The sequence below is a fragment of the Cherax quadricarinatus genome, chromosome 29 (genome assembly GCF_038502225.1).
Source record: "Cherax quadricarinatus isolate ZL_2023a chromosome 29, ASM3850222v1, whole genome shotgun sequence".
In the NCBI taxonomy this organism is placed as follows: domain Eukaryota; kingdom Metazoa; phylum Arthropoda; class Malacostraca; order Decapoda; family Parastacidae; genus Cherax; species Cherax quadricarinatus.
The window spans coordinates 33,826,920-33,837,921 of record NC_091320.1 but is presented as its reverse complement, the minus strand read 5'-3'; the positions used below and the strand labels follow the sequence as shown (position 1 = coordinate 33,837,921).

General features: G+C 35.5%; 2 long non-coding RNA genes across 2 annotated transcripts; both read left to right on the top strand.

The window, feature by feature from the left end:
* The first annotated feature begins 2,819 nt into the window (after positions 1 to 2,819).
* Positions 2,820 to 5,050, top strand: LOC138853400 (uncharacterized). The gene is made up of 3 exons (XR_011392586.1): positions 2,820 to 2,834; positions 3,942 to 4,069; positions 4,393 to 5,050. It is a non-coding gene; the product is annotated as an uncharacterized lncRNA (long non-coding RNA).
* Positions 5,051 to 9,635: 4,585 nt separating this feature from the next.
* LOC128690394 (uncharacterized) lies at positions 9,636 to 10,717 on the top strand. The gene is made up of 2 exons (XR_008407291.2): positions 9,636 to 9,736; positions 10,060 to 10,717. It is a non-coding gene; the product is annotated as an uncharacterized lncRNA (long non-coding RNA).
* Positions 10,718 to 11,002: the final 285 nt, after the last annotated feature.

The window sequence follows — 11,002 nt, the reverse complement described above, 5'->3', positions numbered from 1 at the left end:
GGAACTCTAATTTGCTCTCTGATAAAAATGTTATGCAGTTAAGGTGTTAAGAATTTAGTGCCTATCACCTGATTCTTAATCCAAAACTTGTGTGACCTTAAAGGGCCCCAGGGCTAATGGCTCAATATCTGGTTCTTGGGTGATGGTACCCAAGATGGCACTACAGAATTTCTCGTTGAGGACATCAAAAAAATTAAAGACATGGGAGAACGTCTGGGCTTATCTTTAAACCCCACCAAATGTGAAATAGTTTCTACTAGTCGACAGATTACCCAGAATATTAGTGTTGTTTTACCAGGAGCGCGAGCCATTGATCCAGCCAACAGCACTCTCCTTGGTGCTCCTCTTGCGTCCAGTGCCATCGATCTGATCCTAGAAAAAAAAATCTCAGACCTCAGGACGATGGAAGGCAGGATGAAAGACATCGATACACACATGATACCTTCTATCTTCTCACCAGGTGCCTGTCAATCTCATAACTGACCTACTTCCTGAGATGCTACCCAGCCTTCAGCAGTCCGAAACTCAAGGAATATGACTCTCTCCTTAAGACCATGCTAGAAAGAGTATTGAATCTTTCCCTCGAAGAGGACAGTGGTTACAAGCCTCACTTCCAGTCAGGCTTGGGGGGCTGGGAGTACGTAAATCCTCCCAGTTTGCTCTACCAGCTTTCCTGTCCTCTTCCATAGCATCAAATGAGTTAATAAACCAAATTCTTCCGTTCAACCTCAGTGACTCAGCAGGAGTACAGGACCTCAGCTACGTGACTGAAAGCACTGAATGGGAGACTCTCGCTGCTCCAGCACCAACACCTAGTGCCGCACTGGCCTACAAACAGTCAAGTTGGGATGGCCCTATTGCTGAAAAGGTGCTTGCCAACATGCTTAGGGCTGTAACTGTGAGTGCACGTCACTTTGGGGACTTTATTCACACAGTTCCCATTTCGGCAATGGGAACACACCTCGACCCTAAGACCCTCCGCATTGCAGTGGCTCTGCACCTTGCTGCTCCAATTCACACGGAATATATGTGTATCTGCGGCGATGCGCAAGCCGATCAATATCGTCTATATGTTGTTAACTGTTCCAAAACCAAGGGCTGGCATGAAAGGCACAATGAAGTCAACGACTTCATAAAGAGAACGATTGCTACAGCTGGATGCCCAGCCGAGAGAGAGCCCCAATCACTAGCAGCCAACAATACCCACAACCCAGCAAACCACCCCGACGGGATCATCATCTATCCTTGGAAGAATGGCAAGCTCTTAGCATGGGACTATACCTGTGTGTTCACACTGGCTGACACCTATATCCGTCACAGTGTCGGGCGACAGGGAGGAGCTGCTGATCACAGGGAGGAGTACTAGATCGGCAAGTACGGGGACATAAGCCAACAGTATCAATTTGTCCCAGTGGGATCAGAGACCTTGGGATCATGGGGGAAAAATGCCACACATTTCCTCAAAAATCTGGGTTCCAGACTCATCGACACCACCAGGGACCCAAGGGCAGCCACTTTCACACTCCAGCGCCTCAGTGTAGCCGTCCAGAGGGGAAAGGCATGCTGCATACTTGGCTCGTGTTCGGCTTCGGAGGAGCTGGAGGAGATTCACAATCTCTGATATATTGTTCTAATGTATTCATATTTGTGTTTTCTGATAACGTATTCTGTCTATCAGTAAAATTTCATACAGAATATAAAATATAGGGGATTGTAGGAGAAGAAAATATTTAAATAGCTCCGGGGAGAACCTTGAGTTTTTCCTGAGGTACATTTATTGTCTTCTCTGAAGATGAGGGTCCCCAGTAAAGTTCTACAGGTGGTACCTCCCTATACGTATATATATATATATATATATATATATATATATATATATATATATATATATATATATATATATATATATATATATATATATATAACCTATATATATATATATATTATATATATACATATATATATTACACACACACACACACACACACATTATATATATATATATATATATATATATATATATATATATATATATATATATATATATATATATATAAATATATATATATATATATATATATATATATATATATATATATATATTTATATATATATATATATTACATATATATATATATACATATATATATATATATATATATATATATATATATATATATATATATATATATATATATATATATATATATATATATAATGCACTAATATTTGTATAGTTATAAGAGTTGATTTAGATACTTTTATTCAGAAAACATCTTTAATTTCTCCTAACATTTTCCTCAGCAAGAATCTTAGGCTGCTGGAGGTCAGAGGCCAAAGAGTGGACCGTCGGTGAGCAGTTTATTCAAAGTGACGATAGGCTTTCAAGCCGTGTCCAGACCCATTATGGCAATTATGAAATTTTGAGTCGGTAACTGGGCCGTGGACTAGAACAGGAATAGCTTGGATCAACTCTATAATTGTGGTATGGCCTACCACTAGAGCATATTACCAGAGACAGTTGCGATAAATTACTATAGTAAGATATACATGTCAGTAATACAGTATGTCATGTCAATGGTATCTCTTATATAAAGGACCATTACCAATTGAAAAGTCATAGGAATGGGTTGGCTGAGTTAGTCACTATAGGTCAGTGACACTGACCTGTGGAAGTTCATACCCTGGCATCACCAGCGGGCATAGGGCAGTTACGATGTAGGGAACAGAGAGACAGGTTGTGCTGGCAGACAACACTCCATTTCTACTCAATAAACCGGCTAGAGCAGTTGTGTATTACTTCAACCACCTCCATTATATTACTAAAACTCCATCCAGTATGTGTATTTAAAGGTTGTTAATATAAATTGCTGGATTAATATGTCTAGTTGAGATATATATAACATTGCGAGTTTTATTGATCACCCAAAACCCCAAATTGTAAACAATGTTGTATAATATCGGTAAATTATTAAGAATAATGCTCGATTGATCTTACTAATGAAGGTGATGAATACACTAGAGAAGCAATGCCATAAAAATCTAAATAAAGTAACAAAAACCAATAATATATTAAGGCCTATTTAATAATATGCAATAATATTCACCACAAGCAAAAATGTGAAGTTCTGTCACCAGTGAATAACATCAGTTACTTAGAGATACTTAAAAGAAAACTGGGCAGAGGAACAGTAAGATAATTTATTTGTTCACGAACTTCATGTTACTGAAAATGAAGTTGACTGTTTCACGTTGACCGATCATATTCTTACTTATCTGTGAGTGTGACTTTCATTCCCCTGGTTCCGTTTAAACATGATCAATACTAAATATACTAGTGTGAAAAAGTGGTTCAAAACTGGTACTCCCGCTGTTACTCATCATGACTCGCAATTACAAAATGCATCACTGTAACTATATTAGAGATGCTTTCTTCGACGGACATGTTGTCTAATAGCTTGAACGTTTATAGAAATGACCAAGGTTTTCGTGAGTGGTATCGCTGCCAGGAACTAGTTATGGCAGAGGATAGGGAAGGAATTATTACAAGATCGGAAGGAGTTTGTAGTTAATCAAGTAACTAACAAGCTGACTACCAACACATCAACTAATTATAAATTTATTGTCCACACTTGCAGTAGAGAGAAGACAAGAATAACTTTTCCATCTTCAGCACTGTCTTAGTATAATCTATCATCATCAATATCCCTTACCATTCTGTTTTAATGTCTTTTCTTCACGCCAGTAATACTAACCAAATTCTATAACAATATTATCAGTTTGTTCTAGCTTAACACTAAAATACATGCATTTACAATTAACAGACAATATTTACATTGAAAATCTTGAACATTGTTAAATATTACCCGTTATACTCCTACATGTGTTATACTGTTAAGTAAATAGCAAGGTAATTCAAGATAAGGTTAACGTGTATAATCTAGTTTTTTTCTAGACTTGAGGCAATGACTCTGTGAAACAGTCTTGTATAAAAGCAGCTGTAGACAAAATGTCAACACAGTCAACGTGAAGCAGTCGTCTTGATAACTCCTCTTTCCTCAATATGAAATATGTGAGTACATTCTTTTGCTAATATGCATTATATTGAAATTTTTTAAAAATGCTTTTAATAATTTTGTTACGATTTGAATTTATGTAAATACTCATTCGACATAGTTTGCATATTAATATCACCAGTAAAATAAAAAGGTATTTTTTTATGATTTTCTGTTTTTGTATCACCTTGTACCTAGCCACTGTAGTTACAAGTTGGTCAGTAAACGCAGCAGCAGTTACTTCAAGACAGTTCTTACAAGGGTAGAAGTCAAATTCATTATAGTGAAACATAACTACGAAACCAGGGTATTTAGACCATTTTTTCTTTCATTATTACAGTTGTCGCTGATCTTTGTGGTGGTGGCCCTGACCGCCCTGGTAGGGTTCACTCAAGCTGTGCCTAACCCTGGCCCCGCTGCTAACCCGGACACAGTTGTTGACCCAAAAGTTACTGGTTTGGCTAGTGGTTTAGGAAGCATTATTGCTCAGAAGCTAAACCTCGTTAAAAATCTTTTTTAATCAATTATTGCCTTGACACGTTCACAGTGATTTCCACCAAGCAAACAATCCGTCAGTAAAAATCAAACACTAATTATAAAAACATTTTATTGATAAATATGCATTTGAAATTCTGTAATAAAGTTGGTAGAATTACCGACAATATGTAAAGTAAAAGGCCACAAGCGAGACGTTGCCACAATAAAAATGTTACATTAGTTGCACTTGTGTCCTTTTACTTTACATCTGAAATTCTGTAGCTGTAAAACCTAAGGTCGAGAAAAAATGGGTTTAAAATTCAGAACTAAATGTTCGTATACTGGAGGAACACTGATAAGCTACCAGACCTACTCCAGTATCATCACAGACCTTCCAGCTCCTCCAAAATCTTGCGTCTTAAACCTCCAGTATTTGCAGCATTGAGTAGTAATCACTTAGTTGTTCAAGAATTAAAAGTGTGAGTTGAATACTTCGATAATAAAGTATATTTTCTGAAAAAGGAACTCTAATTTGCTCTCTGATAAAAATGTTATGCAGTTAAGGTGTTAAGAATTTAGTGCCTATCACCTGATTCTTAATCCAAAACTTGTGTGACCTTAAAGGGCCCCAGGGCTAATGGCTCAATATCTGGTTCTTGGGTGATGGTACCCAAGATGGCACTACAGAATTTCTCGTTGAGGACATCAAAAAAATTAAAGACATGGGAGAACGTCTGGGCTTATCTTTAAGCCCCACCAAAAATGAAATAGTTTCTACTAGTCGACAGATTACCCAGAATATTAGTGTTGTTTTACCAGGAGCGTGAGCCATTGATCCAGCCAACAGCACTCTCCTTGGTGCTCCTCTTGCGTCCAGTGCCATCGATCTGATCCTAGAAAAAAAAATCTCAGACCTCAGGACGATGGAAGGCAGGATGAAAGACATCGATACACACATGATACCTTCTATCTTCTCACCAGGTGCCTGTCAATCTCATAACTGACCTACTTCCTGAGATGCTACCCAGCCTTCAGCAGTCCGAAACTCAAGGAATATGACTCTCTCCTTAAGACCATGCTAGAAAGAGTATTGAATCTTTCCCTCGAAGAGGACAGTGGTTACAAGCCTCACTTCCAGTCAGGCTTGGGGGGCTGGGAGTACGTAAATCCTCCCAGTTTGCTCTACCAGCTTTCCTTTCCTCTTCCATAGCATCAAATGAGTTAATAAACCAAATTCTTCCGTTCAACCTCAGTGACTCAGCAGGAGTACAGGACCTCAGCTACGTGAGTGAAAGCACTGAATGGGAGACTCTCGCTGCTCCAGCACCAACACCTAGTGCCGCACTGGCCTACAAACAGTCAAGTTGGGATGGCCCTATTGCTGAAAAGGTGCTTGCCAACATGCTTAGGGCTGTAACTGTGAGTGCACGTCACTTCGGGGACTTTATTCACACAGTTCCCATTTCGGCAATGGGAACACACCTCGACCCTAAGACACTCCGCATTGCAGTGGCTCTGCACCTTGCTACTCCAATTCACACGGAATATATGTGTATCTGCGGCGATGCGCAAGCCGATCAATATCGTCTATATGTTGTTAACTGTTCCAAAACCAAGGGCTGGCATGAAAGGCACAATGAAGTCAACGACTTCATAAAGAGAACGATTGCTACAGCTGGATGCCCAGCCGAGAGAGAGCCCCGATCACTAGCAGCCAACAATACCCACAACCCAGCAAACCACCCCGACGGGATCATCATCTATCCTTGGAAGAATGGCAAGCTCTTAGCATGGGACTATACCTGTGTGTTCACACTGGCTGACACCTATATCCGTCACAGTGTCGGGCGACAGGGAGGAGCTGCTGATCACAGGGAGGAGTACTAGATCGGCAAGTACAGGGACATAAGCCAACAGTATCAAATTCTCCCAGTGGGATCAGAGACCTTGGGATCATGGGGGAAAAATGCCACACATTTCCTCAAAAATCTGGGTTCCAGACTCATCGACGCCACCAGGGACCCAAGGGCAGCCACTTTCACACTCCAGCGCCTCAGTGTAGCCGTCCAGAGGGGAAAAGCATGCTGCATACTTGGCTCGTGTTCGGCTTCGGAGGAGCTGGAGGAGATTCACAATCTCTGATATATTGTTCTAATGTATACATATTTGTGTTTTCTGATAATGTATTCTGTCTATCAGTAAAATTTCCTACAGAATATAAAATATAGGGGGTGGTAGGAGAAGAAAATATTCAAACAGCTCAGGGGAGAACCTTGAGTTTTCCCTGAGGTACGTTTATTGTCTTCTCTAAAGATGAGGGTCCCCAGTAAAGTTCTACAGGTGGTACCTCCCTATACGTATATATATATATATATATATATATATATATATATATATATATATATATATATATATATATATATATATATATATATATATATATATATATATACATATACATATACATATATATATATATATATATATATATATATATATATATATATATATATATATATATATATTATATATATATATACATATATATGTATATATATATATATATATATATATATATATATATATATATATATATATATTTATATATATATGTATATATGTATATATATATATATATATATATATATATATACATATATATATATATATATATATATATATATATATATATATATATATATATATATACATATATATATATATATATATATATATTTATATATATATATATATACATATATATGTATATATATATATATATATATATATATATATATATATATATATATATATATATATATATATATATATATATGTATATATATATATATATATACATATATATATATATATATATATATATATATATATATATATATATATGTATGTATGTATATATATATATATATATATATATATATATATATATATATATATATATATATATATATATATATATATATATATATATATATATATATATATATATATATATATATATATATATATATATATATATATGCAATAAGATCACAGTAAACAGGTGATTTCAAAATATGGAAAACAACCACTCTGAAAGAATAGAGATATTCCAAGCGCTTTCGTGGCTACTCACATTATCAAGGAACTTGATAATGTGAGTAGTCACGAAAGCGCTTGGAATTTCTCTATTCTTTCAGAGTGGTTGTTTTGCATATATATATATATATATATATATATATATATATATATATATATATATATATATATATATATATATATATATATATATATATATATATATATATATATATATATATATATATATATATATATATATATATATATATATATATATATATATATATATATATATATATATAAATATAATGCACTCATGTTTGTATAGTTATAAGAGTTGATTTAGTTACTTTTATTCAGAAAACATCTTTAATTTCTCATAACATTTTCCTCAGCAAGAATCTTAGGCTGCTGGAGGTCAAAGGCCAAAGAGAGGACCGTCGGTGAGCAGTTTATTCAAAGTGTCCATAGTCTTTCAAGCCGTGTCCAGACCCATTATGGCAACTATGAAATTTTGAGTCGGTAACTGGGCCGTGGACTAGAACAGGAATAGCTTGGATCAACTCTATAATTGTGGTATGGCCTACCACTAGAGCATAATACCAGAGGCAGTTGCGATAAATTACTATAGTAAGATATACATGTCAGTAATACAGTATGTCATGTCAATGGTATCTCTTATATAAAGGACCATTACCATTACTATAGGTCAGTGACACTGACCTGTGGAAGTTCATACCCTGGCATCACCAGCGGGCATAAAGCAGTTACGATGTAGGGAACAGAGAGACAGGTTGTGCTGGCAGACAACACTCCATTTCTACTCAATAAACCGGCTAGAGCAGTTGTGTATTACTTCAATCACCTCCATTATATTACTAAAACTCCATCCAGTATGTGTATTTAAAGGTTGTTAATATAACTTGCTGGATTAATATGTCTAGTTGAGATATATAACATTGCGAGTTTTATTGGTCACCCAAAACCCAAAATTATAAACAATGTTGTATAATATCGGAAACTTTTTAAGAATAATGCTCGATTGATCTTACTAATGAAGGTGATGAATACACTAGAGAAGCAATGCCATAAAAATCTAAATAAAGTAACAAAAACCAATAATATATTAAGGCCTATTTAATAATATGCAATAATATTCACCACAAGCAAAAATGTGAAGTTCTGTCACCAGTGAATAACATCAGTTACTTAGAGATACTTAAAAGAAAACTGGGCAGAGGAACATTTAGATAATTTATTTGTTCACGAACTTCATGTTACTGAAAATGAAGTTGACTGTTTCACGTTGACCGATCATATTCTTACTTATCTGTGAGTGTGACTTTCATTCCCCTGGTTCCGTTTAAACATGATCAATACTAAATATACTAGTGTGAAAAAGTGGTTCAAAACTGGTACTCCCTCTGTTACTCATCATGACTCGCAATTACAAAATGCATCACTGTAACTATATTAGAGATGCTTTCTTCGACGGACATGTTGTCTAATAGCTTGAACGTGTATAGAAATGACCAAGGTTTTCGTGAGTGGTATCGCTGCCAGGAACTAGTTATGGCAGAGGATAGGGAAGGAATTATTACAAGATCGGAAGGAGTTTGTAGTTAATCAAGTAACTAAGAAGCTGACTACCAACACATCAACTAATTATAAATTTATTGTCCACACTTGCAGTAGAGAGAAGACATGAATAACTTTTCCATCTTCAGCACTGTCTTAGTATAATCTATCATCATCAATATCCCTTACCATTCTGTTTTAATGTCTTTTCTTCACGCCAGTAATACTAACCAAATTCTATAACAATATTATCAGTTTGTTCTAGCTTAACACTAAAATACATGCATTTACAATTAACAGACAATATTTACATTGAAAATCTTGAACATTGTTAAATATTACCCGTTATACTCCTACATGTGTTATACTGTTAAGTAAATAGCAAGGTAATTCAAGATAAGGTTAACGTGTATAATCTAGTTTTTTTCTAGACTTGAGGCAATGACTCTGTGAAACAGTCTTGTATAAAAGCAGCTGTAGACAAAATGTCAACACAGTCAACGTGAAGCAGTCGTCTTGATAACTCCTCTTTCCTCAATATGAAATATGTGAGTACATTCTTTTGCTAATATGCATTACATTGAATTTTTTTAAAAATGCTTTTAATAATTTTGTTACGATTTGAATTTATGTAAATACTCATTCGACATAGTTTGCATATTAATATCACCAGTAAAATAAAAAGGTATTTTTTTATGATTTTCTGTTTTTGTATCACCTTGTACCTAGCCACTGTAGTTACAAGTTGGTCAGTAAACGCAGCAGCAGTTACTTCAAGACAGTTCTTACAAGGGTAGAAGTCAAATTCATTATAGTGAAACATAACTACGAAACCAGGGTATTTAGACCATTTTTTCTTTCATTATTACAGTTGTCGCTGATCTTTGTGGTGGTGGCCCTGACCGCCCTGGTAGGGTTCACTCAAGCTGTGCCTAACCCTGTCCCCGCTGCTAACCCGGACACAGTTGTTGACCCAAAAGTTACTGGTTTGGCTAGTGGTTTAGGAAGCATTATTGCTCAGAAGCTAAACCTCGTTAAAAATCTTTTTTAATCAATTATTGCCTTGACACGTTCATAGTGATTTCCACCAAGCAAAGAATCCGTTAGTAAAAATCAAACACTAATTATAAAAACTTTTTGTTGATAAATATGCATTTGAAATTCTGTAATAAAGTTGGTAGAATTACCGACAATATATAAAGTAAAAGGACACAAGCGAGACGTTGCCACAATAAAAATGTTACATTAGTTGCACTTGTGTCCTTTTACTTTACATCTGTAATTCTGTAGCTGTAAAACCTAAGGTCGAGAAAAAATGAGTTTAAAATTCAGAACCAAATGTTCGTGTACTGGAGGAACACTGATAAGCTACCAGACCTACTCCAGTATCATCACAGTCCTTCCAGCTCCTCCAGAATCTTACGTCTTAAACCTCCAGTATTTGCAGCATTGAGTAGTAATCACTTAGTTGTTCAAGAATTAAAAATGTGAGTTGAATACTTCCATAATAAAGTATATTTTCTGAAAAAGGAACTCTAATTTGCTCTCTGATAAAAATATTATGCAGTTAATGTGTTAAGAATTTAGTGCCTATCACCTGATTCTTAATCCTAAACTTGTGTGACCTTAAAGGGCCCTAGGGTTAATAACTCAATATCTGGTTCTTGGATGATGGTACCCAAGGTGGCACTACAGAATCTCTCCTAGAGGACATCAAGAAAATTAAAGGCATGGTAGAACGTCTGGGCTTATCTTTAAACCCCACCAAATGTGAAATAGTTTCTAGTAGTCGACAGATTATCCAGAATATTAGT